The sequence below is a fragment of the Callospermophilus lateralis genome, chromosome 3, assembly GCF_048772815.1.
Source record: "Callospermophilus lateralis isolate mCalLat2 chromosome 3, mCalLat2.hap1, whole genome shotgun sequence".
NCBI lineage: Eukaryota > Metazoa > Chordata > Mammalia > Rodentia > Sciuridae > Callospermophilus > Callospermophilus lateralis.
The window spans coordinates 125,010,232-125,032,146 of NC_135307.1; the positions used below are offsets into that span (position 1 = coordinate 125,010,232).

General features: G+C 34.8%; 1 long non-coding RNA gene and 3 pseudogenes across 7 annotated transcripts in view; all 4 read right to left on the bottom strand.

Annotated features, from left to right (window-relative positions):
• Positions 1-21,915, bottom strand: part of LOC143394184 (uncharacterized) — a 78,849-nt gene that overhangs the window by 35,310 nt on the left and 21,624 nt on the right. For all 7 annotated transcript variants that reach the window (XR_013090670.2, XR_013155361.1, XR_013155364.1 and 4 more), the window contains exons 2-5: positions 6,580-6,725; positions 3,126-3,253; positions 1,853-1,931; positions 551-693 (exon numbers count right to left, since the gene is read on the bottom strand). This is a non-coding gene — a long non-coding RNA (uncharacterized LOC143394184). The remainder of the gene's footprint in view (positions 1-550; positions 694-1,852; positions 1,932-3,125; positions 3,254-6,579; positions 6,726-21,915) is intronic.
• LOC143396111 (small nucleolar RNA SNORD116) lies at positions 242-324 on the bottom strand (annotated as a pseudogene).
• Positions 4,542-4,624, bottom strand: LOC143396113 (small nucleolar RNA SNORD116; annotated as a pseudogene).
• Positions 6,273-6,355, bottom strand: LOC143396114 (small nucleolar RNA SNORD116; annotated as a pseudogene).

The following is a 21,915-nucleotide window of genomic DNA, read 5'->3' on the forward strand; positions in this document are numbered from 1 at the left end:
ACCATTCATATACCTGATAAGCACGTATATGAATGCTGTGGTCAAGCACTCACAGGAGTGCAATGTAACACGCCTATCCCAAATTTAAAAAGACCTCTATAATTTTTTTATTCTAACCAATTATAAGGAAGATAGTTTTCTAATTCCTTATTGCTTATGGGTCCCACTGTCTGAACATGTGAAATCCCCCCCCCCCGACCCTCGCCTGCCACCCCTGTCTGCCTGGCAGAGTCCCCATGCTGGACCTCAGCTCACAGAAGTGGTTTGGTCACTCATTTTGTTCAGATTCCAACAAGATCCGTTTTTGTAAGTCATCATTGGTCCAGGCACACTGAATAAAATGGACCCTGAGCCTAAGGTATGTGGCAGCTACAGATCACCCAGGTTTTTGTCATTCTGGGACACATAGACACACACTCTTCAATCATGGAGCCCTGCAACACAGTTAATGACCATTCCCATGGCTGTCTATCATAGCTAGAGTCCAATGACATTGGAGTGATATGATTCTATAGGAGGAATTTTAGTATTTTCATTAAAAGATGCTTACCTTGAGCAAATTACCACCTCAAAGTATGAGAATAGAAGTACTTGAGAAAAATTAAGCCGAATTCTTCTCAAACTCTCTTCCATGTCACCTTGCAAGAGGAAGAATCAACTTTGTCATACAATCTAATCTTGGTCCACGTTGATCTGTGGAAACACAGTAAATATATTCCTTCCTTAGTACCCATGTGAGTTTGTACAAGGTTACCCAAAAGACACCAAAATCTGAGGATGGTCAAGCCCCTTATCGTTTATAATATCCAAATACATGTAAAGGCTGCATAAATTACATTGATTGTGATTATTTGCATTGTTTAGAGAATAATGACAAGACAAAATTCTAGGGTACATGTTCAGTACCGATTTTTACCCCCAAATGTCTGGTTGAATCACAGATGTGTGACCCACAGATAAGTATGGTAAATTGTATATATTTAATTGTATATGTAACAATGGAAAGTTCCTATTACCATTTATCCATCATGGAAAGCTTGGGTCGTTTACTATGTCCTCGCACGGACAACATACTGACATATTATCCTACTGGCATTTTTCCCATATTCCAAAGAGAGGAGGTATGAAATCTCTTGAAAAAAGAGACAGAAATATCAGATGTCTCATAAGACTATTGATACCTCCTGTTTGGATTCACAGAGGTTATAAAACCAATTACATTCTTGATTACTTATAACATAAACATGACCAATGAAAATTTGTTTTCATTTATTTATAGCTTTGAGGCAGGAAATCAAACCTAGGGCTTCTTGCTCACTACAATGGCATTCTATCACTGAGCTACACCCCCAAACTGAACAGAGTACATGTTAAAAATTGTGGCTGGGTGTATAGTTCAGTGCCTAGCATGTTTGATTCTCTGAGTTCAATTTCCAGAAACACATACACACACACACACACACACACACACACACACACACACAGAGAGAGAGAGAGAGAGAGAGAGAGAGAGAGAGAGAGAGAGAAATTGCCATGTTATCTCAGAAACTGGTGGTTTGATCATTTGAAGATATAGCAGTTAATAAAAAGTGACTAGCTCAGTGGTTTAATGTTGTCACAGTATTACCAACCTGAGTTTAGGAAGCTTGCTACATAGAAAACCATTGTCTGAGAGAGGAACATTAGGGATAAAGAAATTAGGTGTTAGTGAGGATGCCAGTATTCTGGAAGGAGCCATACATTTCAATGTCTCAGATATCACCTTAATGTCATTTGGGATATCTGGAATATATGAGATATAAATTAGGGACAACATGCATTTCCCAGGACCAAGAATTAAGAAAGCACTGACCAGAGGTGATAAACTTCTAATGACAGTCTTCTTTGGTATTGAGGGTAAGATGCTCCAAGATGCAGAGTAAAGAATAATCCTGGGAATGAGAAACAACAATAAACCAAGATGGAGTCACTGATCGCAATATCCCATTATAGCAGAAATAATTCTAAGTGCTTCTAATGCTCCTTTTCAACTACAAAGTACCGGAGAAGTCAGGAAAATTGAAGAACAATACCTTCCCAATTGAATTTAAGAGATTTCTACAAACCCATCATAGATATGTACTTGACAACCTACATGACAAGAAAATTATATTTACTGATTAGAACAGAGAATAGACGGTAATTTTTTTTTCTAAGACATTGGTGTCAAAGTGTTCCTGAAGGTCTCTTTTAGGATAACTCATTAAAACTAAAATCTCCATTTAAATAGAAAATGGTTGAAAGAATGAATATCAGTCCACAAAATATACATCAATTCAATTATTTTATAGTTTAAATTCTTCTTGCAGGATTTGAATCCTTCCCTCAAGTATGTAGAATACTGAGCCCCAAACACAGGGAACACAAAACATGTGCTTGTGACCCTGTGAGGGATCAAACTAAAACATGCTATTACCCTTTAAGAAAAACAAAAATTACATGTTCCATAATACTTTTATAATTTAAGTGATACAGCCCAAATGAAAACTCCTCATATCTTTTAAGTGGTCATTTACTAGGATCTTAGTAGACTATTCCCAGTGAGAAGAATTACTCACGTATAGGTAACATAGTTTCCCAAAGTGTTCACTACTCAGATGTTAATCTCCAATCCAGAATATAGAGGCTACCAGTGAAATAACAAAGGACTAACTCTTATATTCCACAATTGGATATCTATAAACAAACATCCATTTCATTTCAACTAATCTATACAATTTGGTAGTTTTCAATTTCCCTCAGCTCTGTGGGACCTATTGGCTGAAAACCTGAAATTCTCCCAAATTTCTGCCTAGCAAGGTCCCTGTGCTAAAACCCAGTTTACAGAATTGGTTTGGTCATTCATTTTATTCAGATTCCAACAAGATCCATTTTTGTAAGTTATCTGAGGTCCAGGCACATTGAATAAAATGGACCCGGTACCTGAGGTATGTGGCAGACACTGATCACTTAGCCTTAATCACACTGAGACACACTGACCCACATCTTTAATCATGCAGACCAGTCTCATGGCTGCCACAATGCAGTGCTGTTGGAGCTTTGTGGTTTCTACAAGGAACATAAGTATGTTCAGGCAAAATGCTTACTTTGTGAGAAATACCACTGGCTCTTGAGGATGAGAGACTTAATGATTCCTAATACTTTCCTTCACATGACAACACAAATGAAGAAATAAATTTATCCAGATGAATTGCAGATCTTGGTCCATATTGACCTATAGGGAGAGATTATATATAGGAATATGAAAAGTATACAGATTATTTTTTTCACATTTGCATGGGATAGGCGATTTCCTTATTAACTTCCACATAAAATAAACTAATTTACAATCTCTATAAAATGGATTAGATGTTATTCAAAGTAAAAAAAAGCACAAAATCTTAAAAATAGTGATGTCTCAGCACAACTTAATAATGTTTGAGGCTGTTTGTATGAACATACTGTTCACAAAATTAAATTTTCGATAATTTTAAAAAATGATACCAAACTTCACAAGAATTTACTAAAAATTTGTTGTTACCTCAGGAGTATATTGTTTTCATCATTTACAGATAAAGGAGATGGTAGGTAACAAATTTAGTATGTGACTCTTCCAGTGGTGAGATTCCATGGATTCTATCATGCCTAATTTATAAAAGTATAGGGGAATTAGGGAAGCTGAGAAAAAATGCTAACAGATTACTGAATTACAGTTAATTTTAAGAATTCACACAAGACATTCATTGGACCAACTGTATGACAAACACAACTAAACTTGCTTGCAGCATCTTTGGTCACAACTATGTAAAATAATATTTTATAAAATGCTAATATCAAAATTTCCCTGGCATATCCACTTCAAATTATTTATTATAATGAGAATATCTCTTTTAATACAGTGGAAAATATTGAGGACAGGTATATGTGTCCAATACATTCATGTAAAAATGAACATAATCTTTTCACATCTAAGATATTTGATGAAGCATATATTTGAAGGCAGTGCTAATATACAAAATCATTCCCTTTTTTATAGGAAAAAGTGAAAACAAACTTGTCCCAAACCTAGTGCCTAAATTGGCAAATAAATAAATGAATAAATAAAATCCACTAGTTGATTCCATATATAGTAGTACCCTTTCTTAAATTTCCATGCAAATTTTTTAGTATAGAAAATAAAAAATAAAATATCTTCAATATCTTTGGACATTGGTCATCTCATTACACTCTAAAGACAAACTATCAGCTAGAAGACTTAGGTAGCTTAGACAAATGTCAGATAACCCAAGGACAGAAATAATAATTTCCTATGAACCTCACCAGTCAAGTCCTGTTTCTCTAGAGTCTATTTACTAGGTATATAGATGTTGCCAGGTAAGCCCTTAAAAAAAATCTGTGTCATCCTATAATTGGGTATTTATAGACCTTTATACAATTCATTTGCTGCGAACAGGTTAGTTTCATACCTAGCTGCTGACTACTTAAACTCCCTCCACATGTCTGCCTAGCAGGGTCCCCTTGCCGGACCTCAACTCACAGAAGTGGTTTGGTCACTCATTTTATCCAGATTCCAATGAGATTCATTTCTGCAAGTCATCATTGGTCCAGGCACATTGAATAAAAGGAACCCTGAGCCTGAGATATGTGGCAGTTTCTGATCACCCAGGTTTTTGTCACCCTGGGATACTCTTAATTACACTCTTCAATTATGCAGACCAACATCCCAGTCAATGACAAGTCACATAGTCACCTAGCATAGCCAGGGTCTAGTGTCATTGGAATATTGTGTTTCCCTAAGAAGAATGTCAGTATTTTTAGGACAAAACAATTGCCATATGAGAATTCCCACTGGCCCTTAAGAAAGAGAGGCTGAATAATTCCCATTATTTTTTCTTTATGTGATGACACTGGGAAGGAACAAATCTGCTTATTTGAAACCTAGTACTTGGTCCATGTTGTCATGGGTAATAATCTGGGAACACGAGAAGCAGATATGTCCAGTTTTTACAACTGCACAAGACAAGTTATCACTATTTACCTATACAAAATACACTAATTTATAATTTCTGTAGAATGCTTTAGATGCTATAGAAAGTAGAAAAAAGTATAGAATAATTAAAATTAAGAAGACTGAAGGCTGAGATAAATTATCAGACTATTAATATTTAATATTTTTATTAAAAAACTCTTTGTAAACCTATTTAATTCTTAATTACTTAAAATTGTAAAAATAACTCATAGAAATAAATTTACTAAAATTGGGTGTTTCCTCAGGAATATATTATGTTGATTCTTCATAAAAAGCTAACACAGGTCATAAAAAAAATCAGTATTTCACTGGTATTGCAATGATATTCCAGGGAATTCTAGCACTTAATCTACAAAGTACAGGGGAAATGAAGGAAGTTGTGAAACAAAACTGTGTTAATCAATTTAGTTATAAGCAATTATAAAAATTCACCTAAGGCATTGGGCCACATGCATGACAAAATATCACATCTTTGATCATGAGTATAAAAATAATATTTCATGAAATATACACTTTTAAGGTTCCCTAGCACATCTATTTCAAATAAGTTATTATAATCAGAATATCTCTTTCAATGCAATAGAAAAATTAATAGGCTATAGGAAAGTAGAGAATAAAATCTATTTAAAAACACAACAATGTAAATTATAATCATAGCTAAAACTATTTAATGTGGCCTGTGGTAGATGTCAGCACTAAAACTGACACTGAAATTGGTTCTTTAGCTTATAGAAAATGTAAACAAAATAAATAAAAAGAACTATCCAATTGTAGTGACTGAGTTGGCAGCAAATTAAAATATATTGTGATGGTTCCACAGAGTAAAGTACCTATTCTTCAACTACCATGTAATTGATTCACTTAATAGAAAATTAGAATTTAAAAAATCATAATTATGTCTTTGGATTCTGACTATATTTTCATCCTCACACCCATTAACAACCAGAATATGGCAGTTCAAACGTGTGACTAGCTCAAGGAGAGGGTCTCATGACTTATGTGTTGTTTTCAAGTATCTGTTTACTATAGTGTATGGATGCTATAAGCCAAACAATCAATGAGTTTCCACTTTTACCCCAGAAGCAAATATTGATAGATAACTATCCAATCCATTTCTTCCAACAGATGCAATCAGGATAGCTTTCAAATACCTCAGTCCCAGTGGCTTATACTGCTTGAACACCAGAAATACACCTACATGTCTGCCTAGCAGGGTCCCTGTGCTGAACCTTAGCTCACAGAAGTGGTTTGGTCACTCATTTTGTTCAGATTACAACAAGATTTGTTTTTGTAAGTAATCATTGGTCCAGGAACATTGAATAAAAGGGACCCTGAGCTTGAGGTATGTGGCAAATAATGAGTGTTCATCTTTTTATCACCTTAGGATGCATGGACCCATACTTCAATCATGGAGCCCTGCATCATAGTTAATGACCAGCCCCATGGCTGCCTAACATAGTCAAGGTCCAATGTCATTGGATTGATATGATTCCCTAGGAAAAAGGTCACTATTTTCAGAACAAAATGCTTACCATGATTGAGTGCTCACATCAATCTGTGGTAATAGATTCTTTCGAAGATGAATTAGCAGAATTACTGTCAGAACTCTCCTTCATGTTACTTCTCAAACAGAAGGAATTAAACTTTTCCTTATTAGCTCACCTTGGTCTACATTGACCTGTGGGAATAAAGCCAATACTTTTAAAGACAAGATATTTATGTATCCATGGTAAGACTGAATGATTCACTGTGTGTCTGAATACCAAGTATACTGAGGCATTATCCTGCCACTATTTTCCCCATGTTATTGATAAAAGCACAAGTAAAAACTCCCTGAAATAAATAAGACAAAATCATTAGATGTCTCACCAGATGATTAATACTTCACACTGTTTGGATTTATAGACATCGTAAAACCAATTTTACTCCTGATTACTTACAAAATAAAAATAACCCACAAAAATGTCTATTAAAAATTGACAATTACTTTTAAAATTGTCCTTTTTATTATTTATAAAGAAGGAAATTTATAAAAAGGACACAAAATCAGTAATCCAATGATGTTGCTGGAAGAATTCTATGCATTTTCATATCAATTGTCATCTATAAAGAACAGAGAAAGGCAGGAAATTGAGGAACAATGCTTTCTCAATTGAATGTTTACTATTAAAAGGTTATAAGAAACTAACCATTGGTATGTACACGAAAACTTATATAACAAGAAAATCCCATTCATTGCTTGGAATGAAGGAGTATAGAAAGTGATTTTTTTTTCTGAGATGTTGGTGTCAAAGTTTTACCCAAAGCCTCCCTCAATATCATTTAAAACCATCTTTCTTTCTTTAAATGCACAGAAATTTTGCTAAAGTATATCAGTCAATTAAATATACATGAAATTCCAAGAATTGGAAGTTTAATCATTTTACAATTTAAAACTTTCCATGCATTAGTTGAATCCCTCACTAAAATATCTAAAAGTTTGAGCACTGAATGGCAGGATTTAAAAAAAACCTAAGAAACTGGTAGGAGAGGAAGATGGTATGGCTGAGCTAAGTAGTGACCCTTGATATCTTCACAATCCAGAGAGGAATCAGTAAAGGAACAGTAAATTGGAGAGGTGGGTGACAGAGTAAAAGTTCTAAGACTCAATATTGGAGAGTCTGAGACTTGGAGAGACTTGAGGTTTGGTTATCAGAGCAGAAAATAAGGACAGTGTTCCTTAATCCCAAACCCAGACCAGAGTATGGTGGGAGAGAGGGGCAATAAAGAGAAAGAAAAAAAGGGAGATGGAAAACCCATAAGCTCACTTCCTTAACAAAGCTAAAAAGAAAAATAGACTAAATTAAAATGCAGTAGAACAGCAGTCAGTGAAGGAAATCAAGCAGTTTAATCCAAATTGTGGATTGAAAGCTGTGCAAGGCATAGCAGCCATTTTGAGGAGTCCATAGCTGGCCAGTCTTTCTAGAAGGAATTAAATCAACACAGCTTCTCTCCCACCTTAGATAGCAGCAGCAATAGCAGCAGCAGCAGCAGCAGCAACAACAACAACAACAACAACAACCCAGAAGGTATACCTCTGAAGTGGAATATCTCCATAATCCATCTAGAGGGAACTTGTGGAGGGATCACTAGGAGCCAATAGTTACTGAAATCTTCATCCCCTCCCCCAACCACAGACAGAGGGAATAGGGTAAAGGAGACCCAAGAGCTGGTCATTCCTGGGAAGGGCTAGCTTAACCTAGCCACTCTACACAGATTCCACAGGAGTTCAGGCAGATACAGGAGTAGAATGGACACCTGCAATTCATGGTGGCAGGCAGTGAGAGCTAAGGTGCTGGTAGGATGGCTGCCTTTGTCTAGCAGTGGAGGGGATGGCTGCCTTGATTCATGGCTAATTTGCTGCCATGGGCACTGGGAGCTCACACACAAGTGGGACAACTGTCTCTGGCTGAGCCAGTGGAGAGAAGTGGAGCCTATGGTTCACAACCATAGGTAGTGGGGGTATGAATCAGTAAGTCCCTTTCCTGGTCCCAGGGACAATGCCTTGGTGATCTGTGTCAGTCAGAGGAGAAGCTTATGAATTGCAGATTACCCATGGAGAGCCCACAGCCATAGATCCCATACTTCCAGACAGCCCCCAGGCTCTATGCCACTTTGAAGAGGATCCTGTGGAGGAAGCTAGTACACAATGATCTGCTGCAATCAGAGTTGACAGTATCCTATGCTTCTGAACACAATAGAAATAGTTAGCAGATGTAAAATAGCACCTTCCAAACATCCAGCTTCAGGCCACTGAATAAACACATAAGAATCAATTGGTGGGAGGTCCATAGGAATCAAGGGAGCACTTCTGGGTGAATACAAAGCTAAAGATTGATGAATATTCTTCTAAAAATCCCAAATCATGATGAAATGCAAATCAAGAAGACATCAGAAGAATTTTCTCCACCTTGGCATGGTTTACTATAAATAGCTCTAATGTCAACTTTGGTCACATATATATTACTCTTATTTTGAATCAATAATTGTTACTATAGCATTTGATAACATGTCTTCGACTCATTTGGTTGTATTTATTCTAATGTTTTGTTTTGTTGGTACCAGAGATTGAACCCAAGGGCACTCAACCACTAAGTCTCATTCCCAGCCCTTTTTATTTTTTTTTATTTGGAGATAGGGTCTCACTAAGTTGCTTAGTGCCTTGCTAAATTGCTGAGACTGGCCTTAAATTTGTGATCCTCCTGCCTCAGCCTTCCAAGTCACTTGGAATTACAGGCATGTACCACCATTACCAACTTAATGCTTTCAACCATTAATTCAAATCATTCTGTCTTTGTTTTCCTAGCTCAGGTGACACTTGCATTTCTAAGCCCCTATTTTTAACATTCCCTGCTACTGCCTCAAATCGCCCCATTCATCTTTTTCCTCTTTTTACCTTGGTGTGTATTATTCTTTTCTGTTTTTTCTCTCTTCTTTTGTCCAATTTTTCTCTTCTTCTCTTTTCAGTTGCTATATAATGTAATAGCAATTTTAATGTCATTAATAACTATTTTTTCCAAACTATTCTGGATCTTACTACAAGCTTATACCTTTATTAAGAACGATAGAGAAGATTATCAACAAGTTTTTTGTTTGTCCTAAAGTTGATAAGTATGCGACTTTGTTCTGAAAGATTGTAGTAAATAGGGTTTAGTGCTTTATTTCAAAGTAGTGCTGACACTGGGAACAGCAGAAGACACACAGAGTGAAAGTATTAGTACTTAGATATTTGCTCACCCTGGTGCTTTTAAGAGAAAGAAGATCACTGAAATGTTCCTTGTATAACAAAAGAAGCAATAATCATCCAAAGAGATGAGTAGTCATGCAAGCAATATGAAAAATCAAGAGAACTAATCTCCCTAAATACTCCATAACAGTTCAACAACTGACTACATTAATATCACAGTGAAGGAAATGTCAGGAATAATTTAGAAAATTAATAGTTAGAATGTCCAATGAGCTAAAATAAAATGTAAGAAATTAGAAAATACAAGAAGTGAAACATCATTTCAATAAAGAGAGATTCTAAAAAGAACCAGATAAATAAACAGCTTGATAAATCAAATTAAAAATTTAATGGAGGGGCTGGGATTGTGGTTCAGAGGTAGAGCACACGCCTTGCACATCTGAGACACTGGGTTCAATCCTCAGCACCACATAAAAATAAATAAAGGTATTGTGTCCAATCTACAACAACAAAAAAATATTTAAAAAGAATGCTCTTGGGCTGGGGATGTGGCTCAAGCGGTAGCGCACTCGCCTGGCATGTGCAGGGTGCTGGGTTCGATCCTCAGCACCACATAAAATGTCCACCGAAAACTAAAAAATAAATATTAAAAAATTCTCTCTCTCTCTCTCTCTAAAAAAAAGAATGCTATTTAAAAAATTTAATGGAAAGCATCATAAATAAATAAGATCATTTTGAATATGGACTCTCAGACTTTGAAGACCAATTATATAATTTTAAAAATGCAACAATGAAGAAAAGATATTAAGAGATCATGAACCAAATATTCAAGAAATCTACGATAACATCAAGAGATCATATTTAAGAATCACTGGGATTGAAAAAGGCTTTGAAACATACACTAAAGAAATGCACAATCTTTTCAAGAAAATAATTTCAGAAAATTTTCCAAATCTTACAAATAAGATGGAAATCCAAATACAAGATGCATATAGAATTCCAAATAGGCAAGGACAAAAGAAATCCTCTCCAAGACACATTTTAATGTGAAAGTCTAATACACAGGATAAAGTTAGAATTTTAAAAGCTGTAAAAGAAAACATGGCAGGTCACATTTAGAGGTAAACCAATTCAAATTTTAACTGATTTCTCAACCCAGGCCCAAAAAGACAAGAGGGTTTGCAATAATATATAACAAGCCCTGACAAAATGAGTGCTAGCAAAGATTACCTTAACTAGCAAAACTATCCTTCAAAATTGAATATGAAATAAAAACCTTCAATGATTAATAGAAACAAATAATTTGTAACCACTAATCCTATATCACAAAACATAATAAAATATTTATGAAAAAGAAATGAAAAAGTAAAAATGAAAACTAACACAAGGATGAATCTCACTTTGTCAACTGAAGGAGAATAAAGTCTGAATTAAATATTAGAAATAAAAATGGCAGGAAATAAAGATAATTTCTCTATAATAACATTGAATGTAAATGGTCTAAATTCTGCAATCCAAAGACATAGACTGGAATATTGGATTAAAAAATAATACCCAACCATATATTGTTTACAAGAAATTTACCTCACAGGCAAATATATCCAGAGACCAATGGTGAAAGGGTAGAAAAAAAATAATCCATGCAATTAGAAAACCAAAACAATATGTTATCATATCAGGAAAAAGTATACTTCAAGCCAAGATTAATCAGAAGAGACAAAGAAGTTTCTTCATATTGGTTAAGGGAATAATCCAACAATAAGATACAATGGTTGTAAATATTTCTGCCACAAACAATGTGTATCTATACACAGAAAGCAAATGCTTCTCAATATAAAAACTCAAATAGTAATTTAAGAATATCTGATTAGACAGTGAATGGCAATCTGACACAACCCTCAGTGATGTCATTGTTTTCTTCATATATCTTTAATTTGATTATTAGTATATAGTTCTAGAGTTGGGGTTGGGGTTGTGGCTCAATGGTAGAGCACTTTCCTAGGATGTGTGAGACACTGGGTTCTATCCTTAGTAAATAAAATGAAGGTATAAAGAATTCAATTCTATTTAATACCAAATGGTATTAGTTATTATCTTTTCCAATTGGAAACCTATTTAAGTTAATATTTTTAGAAATATAAAGATCCATCAACTTTTATGCTTTTAAGTGCTAATGAATACAAAAAGGTTAGAGAGATATAGTGTTAAATTATTGAAGATTATTGTCAGTAGTGTTAATATGGGTAATTTTTTCTTATACTTTAAAGAAGATAATTTTTACTAATTAAAGATGGAAAATACTGGGCTGGGGTTGTAGCTCAGCGGTGGAGTGTTCGTCCAGTAAGTGTGAGCCTTGGGTTTGATCCTCAGCACCACATAAAAACTAAATGAATAAAATAAAGGTATTATGTCCAACTACAACTAAAAAATATTTTTTTAAAAAAGATGGAAAATATTAATTAAGACACCAATTCTATTTCATTATCTTTAACTACATTATGCTTTGCATTTCTTATTTTATAAACTTTCCTAGTTTTCCTACCAATAAAATAAGAGTATGATAAAAAAGAATTAAATATAGCATAATACAATAATACTAGAGAATTTCAACCCATTTATTTTATCATTAGATATTTCAGGACTAAAAAATACTATGAATCAAAAGAACCTAATAGAAATCTTTAGAATATTTCATCCATTGACAAGTGAAGTCACTGTCTTCTCAGTAGAACTTCTCATGGAACTTTCTCTAAAATAGATCATAATTTAGGGCACAAAGCAAATCTTAGAAAAAACAAAAAAGAGATAATTCATTCCATCCTATTATAGTATATGGTAATGAAATCAGAAATAAGTGAAATAAAAATACAAAATCATCCTATCATTTGGAAATTAAATAATATACTTTTGAATGAGGAATAGATAATAAAAGGAATCAAGGAAGAAATAGAGACCGGAGCAGGAAGCCGCGACAGCCGCCCAGCCAGACCGGAGCAGGAAGCCGCGACAGCCGCCAGCCAGACCGGAGCAGGAAGGCGCCAGCCGCTCAGCCAGACCGGAGGAGGAAGTCCGGTCCCGCCCAGAGCGCTAGTCTCCAGGAAGCCCATCAACCCTTAAAACCCATCAAAGTGGGTGTGGCTACCAGCACAGTTGCAGCTGATCCAGGTACCCGGTTTCCAACTCCCCCACCCTTAGCTGCGATAACTCAAAATATTTCCCACAAGCTTTTGGGGATTGAAGCTATCAACACAAAACAACAACTCTAGAGGCACCTGGTTTCTACCTCAGAGACTAGAGTAGGGAAGATACAGGTGGAAGCTCATTTCCCTTCACACTGGCTATACCAACCACCCTGAATACAGAGGCTCAAACTAGGAATAGACAACGCCACCTACTGGAAGCAAGGAAAACAGTGTTCTGAGAGACTTTTTTTTTTTCCTCTCTTTCTCTTTTCTTCTCTCTCTTCCACAACTTCAGCATATGTGAAACCAAGAACTGAGCATGAACAACTGAATTACCAAAGTAATATAATATAGAGGAATTGCATATACCCCACCTCCCCCCATTTTTTTTTTCTGTATTTCTATCTTACTTCCCTTTCCCTTCTCTTATTTCTCTTTTCTTCCTTGTTATTTCTTTTCTTTTCTTTTTTTTTAATTCATATTCTCTCTATACCACTTTCAATCTCCTAACTTTTGCTATCTATACATAGGGTAACTATCTAAATAGGAGGTTGAGTCTATACATTCTTCCATAAATTACCAGTCGAGTGGTTAGAGTTCTCCAAAGGTGCTAAGTTAGTTTAACCTCATTCCCTCACTCCTTTCTCTTTAAGTATAACATCCTTCGTCTGAAATTAAGTTTTCTATATGCCACCAGATATGGTACGCCTTTTATGAAACTAAGGAATATATTCTTAAGTAATAATTAAATCCAACATTTATAGTCTTAGAATCTAACTATAAATGTATTAATAATGAAAACTTGTCCTTAGATAATGTACTGTTGATATTGGGATCTGTTAACATTGTCTTTCTCCGAAAAAGAGGGATATTGGAGCTATTCAAGAACAATACAAATATATAACGGGAAAAACATTAACTCAACAGTTTCACAAAGCTAGAAAGAATCATGAGCAGTATGAAAAGACAAGGAAAGAAAGGACCACAAACAATACAAGTCAATTCAACATTAGATGAGGTAATATCTGCAGCTGACGGAATGTCAGACAAAGAGTTCAGGATATACATGCTTCAGATGATCTGGAGTCTCAAGGAAGACATTATTCATCAAATTCAGACAATGAAAAATCACTTGGATAATGAATTACATAAACAAATCCAAGAAGCAAAAGATCAACTCTATAGGGAGATAGAGGATATAAAAAACAAACAAACAGAAATCCTGGAAATGCAGGAAACAATAAACCAAATTAAAAACTCAAATGAGAGTATTACCAGCAGAGTAGAACACTTGGAAGATAGAACATCAGACAACGAAGACAAAGTTTTTCAACTTGAAAAGAACATAGACAGCTCAGCAAGAATGTTAAGAAATCATGAGCAGAACATCCAAGAATTATGGGATATCAAGAAACCAAACCTAAGAGTTATTGGGATACAAGAGGGTACAGAGGTCCAAACCAAGGGAATGAGTAATCTATTCAATGAAATAATACTAGAAAACTTCCCAGACTTAAAGAATGAAAAAGAAATCCAAATACTAGAAGCCTACAGGACACCGAATATACAAAATCATAAGAGATCCACACCAAGACATATAATAATGAAGATGCCCAACATACAGAATAAGGAGAAAATCTTAAAAGCCACAAGAGAGAGGAAGCAGATTACATTTAAGGGTAAACCAATCAGGATAACTGCTGATCTTTCAACACAGACTCTGAAAGCTAGAAGATCCTGGAACAACATATTTCAAACGCTGAAAGAAAAAGGGTTCCAACCAAGAATCATGTATCCAGCGAAATTAAGCTTCAGGATTGATGATGAAATAAAAATCTTCCACGATAAGCAAAAGTTAAAAGAATTTGCAGCTAGAAAACCAGCTCTTCAAAACATCCTTGGCAAAACATTACAGGAAGAGGAAATGAAAAATAACAATGAAAACCAACAACGGGAGGTAGTACAATAAAGGAAAAACTAAGCATAGAGGAAAAACTAATCATGTTAAGTATCATACATAACCAAATATGGCTGGAAATACAAACCATATCTCAATAGTAACCCTAAATGTTAATGGCTTAAATGCACCAATCAAAAGACATAGCCTAGTAGAATGGATTAAAAAAAAAAGATCCAACAATATGCTGCCTACAGGAGACTCATCTGATAGGAAAAGACATACACAGACTGAAGGTGAAAGGTTGGGAAAAATCAAATCACTCATACGGACCCCGGAAGCAAGCAGGGGTGTCCATACTTGTATCAAATAAAATAGACTTCAAGCCAAAGTTAATCAAAAGGGATAAACAAGGACAATACATACTGCTCAAGGGAACCATACACCAACAAGACTTGACGATCATTAATATATATGCCCCAAACAATGGTGCAGCTACGTTCATCAAACAAACTCTTCTCAAGTTCAAGAGTCTAATAGACCACAACACAATAATCATGGGAGATTTTAATACACCTCTCTCACCAATGGACAGATCTTCCAAACAAAAATTGAATAAAGAAACCATAGAGCTCAATAATACAATAAATAACTTAGACTTAATTGATATATACAGAATATACCACCCAACATCAAGCGGATACACTTTCTTCTCAGCAGCACATGGATCCTTCTCAAAAATAGACCATATATTATGTCACAGGGCAAAACTTAGCAATTACAAAGGAGTTGAGATACTACCATGCATTTTATCTGATCATAATGGAATGAAATTGGAAATCAATAATAAAATGAGAAAGGAAAAACCCTACATCACATGGAGATTAAACAATATGCTACTGAATGAACAAAGGGTTACAGAAGACATCAAAGAGGAAATTAAAAAATTCTTAGAGGTAAACGAAAACTCAGAAACAACATATCGAAATCTTTGGGACACTATGAAAGCAGTACTAAGAGGAAAATTCATTTCATGTAGTTCATTCCTTAAAAGAAGTAAAAGCCAACAAATAAATGACCTCATACTACACCTCAAAGCCTTAGAAAAAGAAGAACAAATCAGCAGCAAATACAGTAGAAGGCAAGAAATAATTAAAATTAGAGCAGAAATCAATGAAATCGAAACAAAAGAAACAATCGAAAAAATTGACAAAACTAAAAGTTGGTTCTTTGAAAAATTAAATAAGATTGATAGACCACTAGACACACTAACAAAGAGAAGAAGAGAGAGAACCCAAATTACTAGCTTACGGGATGAAAAAGGCAACATCACAACAGACAATTCAGAAATACAGACGATAATTAGAAATTATTTTGAAACCCTATACTCTAATAAAATAGAAGATAGTGAAGGCATAGATAAATTCCTTGAGACATATGAACTACCCAGATTGAATCAGGAAGATATAAACAACCTAAACAGATCAATATCAAGGGAGGAAATAGAAGAAGCCATCAAAAGACTACCAACCAAGAAAAGCCCAGGACCGGATGGATATACAGCAGAGTTTTACAAAACATTTAAAGAGGAACTAATACCAATACTCCATAATCTATTTCAGGAGATAGAAAAAGAGGGAGAACTCCCAAATTCATTCTATGAGGCCAATATCACCCTGATTCCCAAACCAGAGAAGGACACCTCAAAGAAAGAAAACTACAGACCAATATCCCTAATGAATTTAGATGCAAAAATCCTCAATAAAATTCTGGCAAATCGTATACAAAAACATATAAAAAAGATTGTGCACCATGATCAAGTAGGATTTATCCCTGGGATGCAAGGCTGGTTCAATATACGGAAATCAATAAACGTTATTCACCACATCAATAGACTTAAAGATAAGAACCATATGATCATATCAGTGGACGCAGAAAAAGCATTCGAAAAAGTACAGCATCCCTTTATGTTCAAAACATTAGAAAAACTAGGGATAACAGGAACTTACCTCAAAATTATAAAAGCTATATATGCTAAGCCTCAGGCTAGCATCATTCTAAATGGAAAAAAACTGAAGGCATTCCCTCTAAAATCTGGAACAAGACAGGGATGCCCTCTCTCACCACTTCTATTCAATATAGTTCTCGAAACACTGGCCAGAGCAATTAGACAGACAAAAGAAATTAAAGGCATAAAAATAGGAAAAGAAGAACTTAAATTATCACTGTTTGCGGATGATATGATCCTATACCTAGAAGACACAAAAGGGTCTACAAAGAAACTACTAGAGCTAATAAATGAATTCAGCAAAGTGGCTGGATATAAAATCAACACGCATAAATCAAAGGCATTCCTGTATATCAGCGACAAATCTTCCGAACTGGAAATGAGGACATCTACACCATTCACAATATCCTCAAAAAAAATAAAATACTTGGGAATCAACCTAACAAAAGAGGTGAAAGATTTATACAATGAAAACTACAGAACCCTAAAGAGAGAAATAGAAGAAGATCTCAGAAGATGGAAAAACATACCCTGTTCATGGATAGGCAGAACTAACATCATCAAAATGGCAATATTACCAAAAGTTCTCTATAGGTTCAATGCAATGCCAATCAAAATCCCAACGGCATTTCTTGTAGAAATAGATAAAGCAATCATGAAATTCATATGGAAAAATAAAAGACCCAGAATAGCAAAAGCAATTCTAAGCAGGAAGTGTGAATCAGGAGGTGTAGCGATACCAGATTTCAAACTGTACTACAAAGCAATAGTAACAAAAACAGCATGGTACTGGTACCAAAACAGGCGGGTGGACCAATGGTATAGAATAGAGGACACAGAAACCAATCCACAAAATTACAACTATCTTATATTCGATAAAGGGGCTAAAAGCATGCAATGGAGGAAGGATAGCATCTTCAACAAATGGTGCTGGGAAAACTGGAAATCCATATGCAATAAAATGAAACTGAATCCCCTCCTCTCGCCATGCACAAAAGTTAACTCAAAATGGATCAAGGACCTTGATATCAAATCAGAGACTATGCGTCTGATAGATGAAAAGGTTGGCTCCGATCTACATATTGTGGGGTCGGGCTCCAAATTCCTTAATAGGACACCCATAGCACAAGAGTTAAAAACAAGAATCAACAAATGGGACTTACTTAAACTAAAAAGTTTTTTCTCAGCAAGAGAAACAATAAGAGAAGTAAATAGGGAGCCTACATCATGGGAACAAATTTTTACTCCTCACACTTCAGATAGAGCCCTAATATCCAGAGTATACAAAGAACTCAAAAAATTAAACAATAAGAAAACAAATAACCCAATCAACAAATGGGCCAAAGACCTGAACAGACACTTCTCAGAGGAGGACATACAATCAATCAACAAGTACATGAAAAAATGCTCACCATCTCTAGCAGTCAGAGAAATGCAAATCAAAACCACCCTAAGATACCATCTCACTCCAGTAAGATTGGCAGCCATTATGAAGTCGAACAATAACAAGTGCTGGCGAGGATGTGGGGAAAAGGGTACTCTTGTACATTGCTGGTGGGACTGCAAAATGGTGAGGCCAATATGGAAAGCAGTATGGAGATTCCTGGGAAAGCTGGGAATGGAACCACCATTTGACCCAGCTATTGCCCTTCTCGGACTATTCCCTGAAGACCTCAAAAGAGCGTACTACAGGGATACTGCCACATCGATGTTCATAGCAGCACAATTCACAATAGCTAGACTGTGGAACCAACCCCGATGCCCCTCAATAGATGAATGGATAAAAAAAATGTGGCATTTATACACAATGGAGTACTACGCAGCACTAAGAAATGACAAAATCATGGAATTTGCAGGGAAATGGATGGCACTAGAGCAGATTATGCTAAGTGAAGCTAGCCAATCCCTAAAAAACAAATGCCAAATGTCTTCTTTGATATAATGAGAGCAACCAAGAACAGAGCAGGGAGGAAGAGCAGGAGGAAAAGATTAACATTAAGCAGAGTCATGAAGTGGGAGGGAAAGGGAGAGAAAAGGGAAATTGCTTGGAAATGAAAGGAGACCCTCATTGTTATGCAAAATTACATATAAGAGTTTGTGAGGGGAATGGGGAAAAAATAAGAAGAGAAATGAATTACAGTAGATGGGGTAGAGAGAGAAGATGGGAGGGGAGGGGAGGGGGGATAGTAGAGGATAGGAAAGGTAGCAGAATACAACAGTTACTATTATGGTATTATGTAAAAATGTGGATGTGTAACCGATGTGATTCTGAAATCTTTGTAATGTTTTGAATAAAAATAAATAAATAAATAAATAAATTTAAAAAAAAGGAAGAAATAAATTCTTAAAAACAAATGAGAACAGAGATAAAACATGTCAAAATCTCTAGAAAAATATAAAGGTGGTTCTGCAAGAAAAGTTTATAGTACTGAGTTCTTACACTAAAACAAAAACAAAACAGAAAAATGTCAAATAAGTAAATACTCTAATATCACACCTCAAGGCCCTAGAAAAAGAGAAAATTTAACACCAAAATCAGTAGAAGACAGAAAAAAAAAACAAGATCTGAATCAAAATTAATGAAATTGAGAGTAAAAGTGAAAAGGATCAATGAAACAAAGATATGATTCTTTGACAAAATAAACAAGAATGTTAAACTCTTAGGCAAACTAACCAAAAGAGAGAGAGAGAATAAAATCAATAAAATTATAGATGAAAAAGAGACATCACCACAGACACTTCTGAAATACAGATAATCAATAGAAACTGTTTTGAAAATGATGCTCCAATATGCTAGAAACTCTTGAAGATATAAACAAATTCCTAGAGATATATGACCTACACAAATGGAACCATGGGACACAGAAAACTGACCAATATCAAGCAATGAAATTGAAGCATCTATTATGAGTCATCCAACAAAGAGAAATCAAGGACCAGATGGATTCTCAGCAAGGCTCTACCAGACCTGTAAAGAAGAATTAATGATAATGCTTTTCAAATTATTCTATGGACTAGAAAAGAAGAAAACACTGTCAAATTCATTCAATGGAGCCAGTATTACCCTGATACTAAAACCAGCAAAGACACATCAAAAAGAAAACTATATCCCTATCAAAAACAGATGTAAAAATCCTTAATAAAATATTAGAAAACTACATTCAAAAATATATTAAGAAGATAGTGCCTATGATCAAATGCAAGTCAATAAATGTAATTCACTACATAAATATATCTAAGAACAAGAATCAAGCAATTATCTTAACAGATGCAGAAAAAGCATTTGGCAAAAAACAGCACACAATCAAGCTTCAATTACTAGGAAACTAGGGATAGAAGCATTTTAAATCTATGTTGTAAAGGCAATATACAATAAACCTAAGATCAACATGATTACTTCATGGAGAAAAATTAACTGAAAGCATTTCCTCTAAAAAGAGATTGAAGACCACTTTAACCACTACTATTAAATACAGTCCTTGAAACTTTAGCTAGAGCAATCAGGCAAGGGGATGAAACTAAGAGACACAATGAGGAAAATAAGTCAAATTATTTGTTTGACAATGACATAATTCTACATTTAGAAGATCAAAAAATCTCCACCAAAAGAGCGCTAGAGCTAACAAAAGAGCGCTAGAGCTAACAAACAAATAGTAGGATGCAAGATAAACTCATAAATTAATTGCTTTCCTATACTCCAACATTGAATCTGTTGAAAAAATTAGAAATACTATCTCATTCACAATAACCTCAAAAAAACAAAATGAAAATTGGAAATAAATCTAACCTCTACAATGAAAACTATAGAACACCAAAGAAAGAAATTGAAGAAGATCTTGGAAGATGGAATTTCATACCATGTTCTTGGGTAGGTAGAATTAATATTATCAAAATGGCCATACTACAAAAATTGTTACACAGATTCAAGTGATTTCCATCAAAATACTAATGACATTGCTCAGAGAACTAGAATAAAAAAGTTCTTAAATTCACTGGGAAGAATAAGAGACCCAGAATAGCCAAAGCAATCCTGAGCAACAAGAGTGATGCTAGACACATTACAAAACCTAACCTCAAATTTTACTACAGAGCTATAGTAATAAAAACAGTATGGTATTTTCACCAAAAAAGAAATGAAGATCAATGGAATAGAATAGGAAACAGAAAAATTCATATAGACACAGTCATCTGATACTCAACAAAGGTGCCAAAAACATATGTTGGAGTAAAGATAGCTTTTTAACAAAGGGTGCTAGGAAAATGATATTCAGATGTAGAGGAATGAAACTTGATACCTATCTCTTAACTCTATATAAAATTCAACTCAAAAGTTGATCAAAGACCTTGGAATTAGAACAGAAATTCTTCAATTACTAGAAGAAAATGTAGGCTCAATAATCCAACATGTCATCACAGGATCTGATTTCCTTAACAAAACTCCTAATGCACAAGAAATAAAACCAAGAAACAATAAGTAGGACAGCATTTAATTAAAAATTCCTGCACAGCAAAGGAAATGAGAACACAAAGAGAGAACCTACAAAATGAAAGAAGATTTTTGACATGTACTCAGATTAACATCCAGAATATATAAAGAACTTAAAAAACCTCACATCAGGGGGCTGGGGATGTGGCTTAAGTGGTAGCGTGCTTGCCTAGCATACATGAGGCACTGGGTTTGATACTCAGCACCATATAAATGTAAAACAAAGATATTGTATCCACCTAAAAATATTAAAAAAAACTCATATCAAAAAACCAAATAAATCAATTGAATAATGCACAAAAGAACTAAACAGACATTTCTCAAAGGAAGATGTACAGATTGCCAACAAATATATGAAAAAATGTTCAATATCCCTGGCAATCAGGGAAATAATATTAAAAACTGTAATGAGGCTTCATCCCATGGCAATCAGAATGGCAATAATCAAGAATAGAATAATATATAATTCTCTTAATGATTATTTATAATTAATAATAAATGCTGGCAAGCATATGGGGGAAGGAGTTCCACTCATACACTATTGGTGGTACTGCAAATTAGTACAATTC